The sequence below is a fragment of the Argiope bruennichi genome, chromosome 5, assembly GCF_947563725.1.
Source record: "Argiope bruennichi chromosome 5, qqArgBrue1.1, whole genome shotgun sequence".
Classification (NCBI taxonomy): domain Eukaryota; kingdom Metazoa; phylum Arthropoda; class Arachnida; order Araneae; family Araneidae; genus Argiope; species Argiope bruennichi.
The window spans coordinates 110747808-110755636 of NC_079155.1; the positions used below are offsets into that span (position 1 = coordinate 110747808).

At 31.3% G+C, this 7829-nt stretch overlaps 1 non-coding gene across 1 annotated transcript; it reads left to right on the forward strand.

Annotated features, from left to right (window-relative positions):
- Positions 1-7369: 7369 nt before the first annotated feature.
- On the forward strand, positions 7370-7443 carry Trnat-agu (transfer RNA threonine (anticodon AGU)). Its single transcript has one exon. It is a non-coding gene; the product is annotated as a tRNA-Thr (tRNA).
- Positions 7444-7829: the final 386 nt, after the last annotated feature.

A 7829-nucleotide genomic window follows, 5' to 3' on the forward strand; every position in this document is an offset into this window, starting at 1 on the left:
CACATATTTTATGAGAGGGAAAGAGAAAGGGAACCAAAAATTGTCTTATCATTTTTTTTAAATTTATATAAATTTATAAAATGTTTAATTTTTTTTATTTAGCTAATAAATTGTTTCCATTTGGTCTATTTGTAATTTTTAATATTATAAAAAGAAATTTATATTTTTTTCCAAAAGAACAATTATATTTGATCTTTATTTTATTTAGATAATTTCAATCATGTTGTATTTTTTCATTTTAATAATAAATAATTTTTGTTTGATTTTAATAATAATTTTATTTTTACATTATGCGTGTTTCCATTTTTTTTTTCAGTTTTTATGTCATTTCATTTTTTATTTCATTTCTAACCTTTTTCCATTTGTTTTTCCTCTTTTATTTATATATTTGCAAATTTTTTTAGCTTCCTTTAAATTCTTTTTTAGTAAAAACAAAAAAGCTATAAACATATAAAAAAGTGAAAAAAAATACTTATTTGCAAATTAAAAAAACAAAAATTTTCCTAAAATTTATTAAATAATTATATGAATAATTTTTCGTCGTAAAACTTCTAAAATATCTACTTTTTTAGATCAAAAATTACAAATAAATCTTATTTTTCTTCCTAGATGGCATAAAAATGACAAGTGAGGAAAGATGAAGACACATGCCGTTTCCAGTTTCATTTACGAATCACTTCCGTCCCCTTAAGGCAGTGGTATACTACTCATGTTCACTGGGCAGATAGGCGGATTTTCCTTTAAAGCATTTCGCCCAAAATTAGATAGATTCTACAATTTTGTTGTTTATATTAAATTTTCGTCCGTTTCGTTTATTGCACTTTTGAGTCATCACGTTAACAAAGGAAATTCACAACTGAAACTGCAATTTCGAATCATCACACAAGCAGGAAATTCGTAAAATGTTGATCGAAATATTTTAAGTAATTTCAAATTTTCATTACATTTGAAACACATTGCATTTTTTTTTTCTTTTGGAATGTATTGTGACTTAATTTATTTATAATTTCCCTTCGTACGGTACTTATAGTTGTTTAATTTCTTTATTTTCTATTCCTCGCACTTTTATGATTGTTCTTTTAGGTCGGGGTAGTGGTAGATGCACTCACTAATTCATTAAATAGTGTTACATGCGCTCAGGTGCAGGAATGCTTGTTATGATATATTTATCTTTGTTGATAAAAAGTGGCATATTGAAAATATACGACTTTTGATATTCAATAAATGTCAGTGTGATAATGATACTATTCCACGCCCTTGATAATGGGGGGGGGGTGAAGTTGTTACGTAAGCATGTTGCCGCGCCTCTCACTTGTAACGCCCTCTAGCGGTATATGTAAAAAACCATCAGTCTTTGTAACATCATCGACGTAGCAGCACGCCGAAAGTCAAAGCTCAAAGAAACTCCCGAAAGCGGAGAAACAATAAAATCTTTTAAAAACCAAAAAAAGGTCCGTCATCATTATTGAATCTCTCCAGAAGTTTCCAAGCAAAAATCTTGATGGCCCTAATCATTGCTCTTTTAAAATAAAAGATTAAATCTTCTTTTGGAAAAATGCTGAAAATAATAAATTAGATAGGAAAAAATTATTTCTAAGAAAATTTATTGAAAAGAAACTCGTCTATAACTATGCTATTCAGAAGACAGTTTCAAATGTTGCAATTTTTGTGTGTGGAATACTAAAGCAATCTAATAGATAGAGACATAATTTTCGATTTAATGAAACTTCAACCTTTATGTCTTGTTTTATTCATTTAATAGGACGAAACGAAATATACACAATGCCTTCAAATTTAAATGGATATCAATAGTATTTAGTTCTGTCGCTTGTTCTCAAAATTCCTTAACAACACCTACAATTGTTATTTAGCATATACTTCATATCTACAGAATATTCACCAAGTTTTCTCGCCTAAGGTAATTAAGCTTTACTAAAAAAACGCCCAACGTGGGGTGCTACATTTTATAGTGAGTGTGTTGCGATTTTCTACTGGACTACCCAGTTTTAAATATCATAATTTTAATCTACACAAACACAGCTACACTACAAAATTTACAAACACACAGAGACAAGTAAGTTAAAATAAACAGTATGGAGGAGGGATTCCACCGTTTCCAACCGAAAGCATTCGGCGTCAGCGCAAGGTTTGCGCATAGAAAAAAAGTCGACCTCAGGATGCAGGTCTCCCGTTTGTAAACGCCACAAGGGTCTTCTATAAAACGCCACAAGGGAGCGCTCTCTGCTCAAGGGGGAAAAGAGGTGCTACAATAATTATTTATAGATATTACGGAATTTTGAATTAATTTTTCTCTAAATCCATTACTAGATATCCCCTTACATTTGAAGCGAAAATGAATCGACTAACTAATAACTAAATTCTAAAAATGTTAAAATTTTGTATTTTTGTTAAGAAATGAAATCGTATAAAAATTTCCGGAAAACTGGAAATCTGGAAATTAATACAAAAAATTATTACAAAATACCATTTTTACAAATAATTAAATTAAAGTTAAATAAAATTGGGTAAAGTGAATTAGAAATTACTTGAAAGTATGTAAAATAAGAAAAAAAAAATTAATCACCAATTTTATAATCAGACTTTAAAAAGTTAAATAATGGACAAGAAATATCGTTTTATAAAGAATAATAAATTAACCTGAGCCTTTCTAACAATAAACAATTTTATAAATGTATTTAAGAGCTATTATTAATAATACATTAGAAGAACTGCCCTTTCTTATATGATTGCAAATGAGTTATTATTTAAGAACGAAAAAATCCCCCGAGGAAAAATAATTATCAATTTATCCAGTACACATAAAAAATAATTGAATTTTACTGACTTAGATTCTTCTAAAAATGTATAAAATAATTTATACACTTTTAGAAGGAAAAAAAGGGATACAAATTCTAGATTAAATGTTATCGTCAAACTAGTAAAAATTACATAAATATTATTTTACTTAAGTAGTATGTACAACGATTTTCAATATCGCTGTATTACCATGAGTTACTTATATAAAATGAAGAAGTGATGACCATATTGCAATTATAGAGTTTCAGAATACGTTTTCAATAGATTTTAGAAGAGCTTCATCATTTCAATCCATTGAAGTAGAAACAGCAAATTTTCAAAAATAGAAATAATTAATCTTTTTTTTTTTTTTTTTTTGATTTACAACCCTAATTGTAAGAACCAGATGACTGAGTTTCGAGAAAAGTACACAACAGTCGATTTTGCAAACAAAAATTTCCACATTCCAAAGCAGGGTTTGGATATTTCAAGGACCTCAAAATCGAAACCATCGAAGAATACATCACTAAACTTTCCAGGAGCTTCTTCCAAAGGATCAAGGATCACCCAAACCCCACCATTGCTCAACAAACCGATTTCGCCCACTGTAGCTGCAAATACAACTTTCCTTATGCCACCACCAAATGGTCCCTTCCTCTCAAGCCTCCGTAACATTGTTGCCTAGTACAATTCTCCCCCTGCTTTTTCTGCACCAAATCACTTTTATTTTTTCACTGTTCACCTTTTTGCTCCCCAACATCGCTCTCATCTCACCTGGTCTCATGACCGCACTTAAAATGCTGTTTTAGCCAAAACTTCTTAGGGTTTAAAATTCAGGTACCACAGTCATATCCATACTGAGTAGAAGTGTTTTTCACTAGCACTCAACGAAGCATCCAAAGTCAGTCAGTCAAGGACCCTTGTACTTTGACCCCGCTTCCCCACCCGCCAATGTGATTACCTTACCTGTTGATATTCAATGAATACTGAAGGACAAATAAAAAAACTACTCTTAAAATTAATTAATCCTTACTTTTTTTTTTTTTTTTTCCTTTCTTATTCTCGTCAAGTCACTTCCTAAGTTTTTAGCTACATTTAAATTTATCTGAAGCTGATTTAAAATCCCAAATTGTTAATTATGCTCAATATTCATGCTCAACATAAGTTGTTTGTTACTCATTCATCATTTCAGTCGAGCGGAAGATTAAAAGCCACAGAGCCTAGGCGCTTCCCAACAACCCCCCATATCATTGGTCATTGGATATTTCAAGGGCAATTGAAAGTCAAAACTTTTCTATCGGCCTGTAGTAACTTGTTTCCAAGTGTTCCAAGCCACAATCACTATTCTGCTTCCCTTTCTACGAATAGTAAAAACATTCCTGAAGATTCATTATCTAGTATTCTTTCTCCTGCATCACAACACAAGGATTTCCATGTTCCAGTGTACTTTCCACCATCACAATTTAGACTAGTACCTACTATATTTCCCGGATCGCATAATTTAACCCTGAGGTTCCCAAACTTTTTTTTCTCGTGGACCACTTTCAAAGTTTTACTATTTTCGTTAGGCCCCCTGCTGCTACATTTCTACTGTATTCTCAAAACTCCTAAAAAATATCACCTAAATTGGGGGTGTTAAGAAGAAGAAAAAAAAGTAGCACATTTTCAGTTTCAAAAAAGTAGCACAGCGCAAGTCGCATTTCATCCCTGTGCAGATCTAAACAAGCATCCCGGACGAGCGGGCGCACGGGCGGCACTTTGGAAGTCTCGACATGTGGTGTACACTTGTACTATTATCTATTGTTCTATTTAATTCTGTGTTTAAACTGAGTCTCGAATATTTCTGAGTACCTACCTAGTGAATGATGATACCTACCTACGTTGATAGGTAAATCCAAGCCAAAATTTTTGTTCTTTATTATGAAAACCAGAAAATTTTTCGTGGACCCCCACTTACAACTTGTGAACCCCTGTTTTCTTTTCACGTCTACGTGGACCCCCGTGTGGTCTCCTATGGACCCCTGGGGGTCCACCTGGACCACTTTGGGAACCTATGATTTAACCGAATGCAATGTTTTCGCAACGGGATTTCGTTGCAAGCAATTTTCAGTAATACTTGCCTGTATTAGATAAGATGCTGTTATTGCTTTAATGACAGATAAATGATAAATTTCACAAATACAGTGCCCTGAAAATGTATTCGAATGCTGCTCTTTAGTTCGAAACGAATTGACGCAAAATAAAACTATTAACCTTTTGCACTCGGATGATGACTCTCACTCACCATTCAAGTAAGGTGACCATTTTTTTTAACCTGAAACCAGGACAAAATGAATTTTGACCAGCCACGCCCAAATTTTATAAATTTTTATCAAACATTCACCCAACGGCCAACCTGCATACCTAAGTAAATAAAAAACTTATAAAAACTAAGTAAGAAAATGTACTTCTACATTTTTCACAATATACTTCACTAGGATCAATATTATTACTTTCTTTAATAAATGTATACTTTAATTTTAAATCATCATTAAATACGCACTTTCGTCATTTTGCCGCCATCATAATAATAAGGTAGGTACATCACAGTAGTTAGTACATCAGACCACCACTGGCTTGTATAGTGCTTCTCATGCGACACCTGTCGATATCACATGGAATTATCAGGGTTGCCAGTTCTAATTTTATTATTTTTATTTTATTACTTTTTTTGTTTTAATGTTTTCTAATCTAAAACAAGTACTTTTCGTGTACTGGTTTTGTTTAATAACTAACCAGGACTTATGCCGTGAAAACCAGTACTGTACTGGTAAAATCAGTACAAATGGTCACCTTACATTCAAGACGGAGCATCACTTTGACGTTTTATTCATTCATTTTTCAATTTTTATTATTAAAAACGCCTATAGAATAGTAAAAATATGTAGATTAATTTTTCGGAGAAACTTAGATTAAAACAGTTATGTATATTCATTTTTCAGAACAATAAACGAACCTTTGTATTAAGTGAATAATTATGCATCGGATTAGTTTTCCGACTGCAAAGGGTTAAATGCTTGTAGCCGTCCAAATATGGTCTCTAAAAGTATATGAAATTTTTATCAAATATATGAAATATTATAAGAATGAATTTCGAACTTTTAATTAGACATGTCCAAATAATAAACTTGAAAAAACATTCATATTTCTTGGAACAAAGTTAATGCATTGGTTCTTGAAATGGAAAGGTGAACATGAAAAATTTTAACAGAGTGACCTATTTGCTACTTTTGCAGATATTTAAAATAAATCATAAATCTTTTAACTCTTACCAACTTAACTTTTTCTTTACCAACTTTCTTAACGCGAATGCATATTACCTTTTTATTCTTTTGAAAATGAATGGGTTATATTAACGTCCCGTTTGAAGCAACACTAGGGCTATTTTGGGGCGGACCTTGTCATTTTGAACCGCGGTCGGATGACGAAGAAGACACCTGAGCTGGCACCCCCATCTCCACACCACACCAGCGGGAGGACGTTTGGTCATGACGGATTTAACGTGCAACAGACCCCCTTACACGACAGTTCTTCGGTGGAATCGGGACACGAACCTGAAACCCTCCGGTTCCGAAGCCGAGACCTTACCACCAGGTCACCGCGGCCCTATTCTTTTGAGAAAATACTACTAAATGGATACTTCATATAAATTATTGCACTTTATGTATACTTAAGAACTTAATATATCAAAACACTCTTAACCAAGAAAAAATAAAAGATTACAAAAACCTGATTTCGGCTGCAAGATCTGAGAACCATCAGTTCGAGATCTGATATATAAAAAAAAATCCCAGTATATGTGAGGTAATATGCAGTTTTTGATCCAATAATTTCGTATTAGTTTTTACGAAACTTTAGAGAAAAGAAAACAGTCTCAGGCTATCGCCATAGAAAGATATGATTACATGGTAACTTCACAATTTATTTTGGATTTCAATGTAATGTTAAGTTAAGAATTACATGTTTAAATAATCATGGTATTATTTGGTATGGTATTTGAGTTGCAAGACTATAGTATATTATAAAATAAATATCTGTCTCAAAACGTTCAAAAAACAGAATTAAAAAAAAACTCTGGATATTAATTTGATTTTTAATAAAAGAATTTGTTTAAATATAACTTTTTAATGAAATCATGCCATTTACTTCAAATCAAAAGCACCTTGTGGTTGGTATCAAGTATTTTTAATAAATTCATTGATATAGACAACAATGAATATTGTTGAATAAGTAGTAAAAATTAAGTGAGTTTAAATAGAAGAAAATAAGATTAATATATACTTTTATTTGAATTTATAATTGAAAAGCATTTATTGTAAGTTAATGAAATTGCATTAAAAAGCAACTCAAATTATGAAAGATGTTTTCATAATTCCGTTTTTGCCGATAATGCTCAATTCAGCCATATATACAAAAATAATGAAATAAGCAGCACTATTAACTATCTTATACTATTCTAATTTTTTAACAATTTATGCAAATCTGTACGTATATTTGCCATGACATGTCATGCACAGAACAAGAAGGTCCCGTCGGCGCCGTGGCTTAGTTGGTTAAAGCGCCTGTCTAGTAAACAGGAGATCACGAGTTCGAATCTCGTCGGTGCCTGCGGTGGGATATTTTTGCTTACTACGTACTGACATTCAAGATTATTTTAGATCAAATTTCGTATTTACACGTTCATTTTCTTTCTTTCTTTTTTTTTTTTTTTTTCCAAAATTAAAAATACTGAAATTACAACAAATATAGGAAACTAATTATCGCATAGTAGCTATTACTTCTTTTTTTAAAGCTAAATATTCTCAAAATGTAACTACAGAATGAAAAGTTTGTTTATATTATTATCATTCATTTATTTAATTTTTATTTCAAAATGTGTGTTTCTTTTTTTAAAAAAAAGAACGTTTTAGATAAAAAGATGATATAAAGATGAATTTTATTCTATTTGAATCTTGCTAAAACAGGCTTTAAATCTAATTTAATATTATTATCTG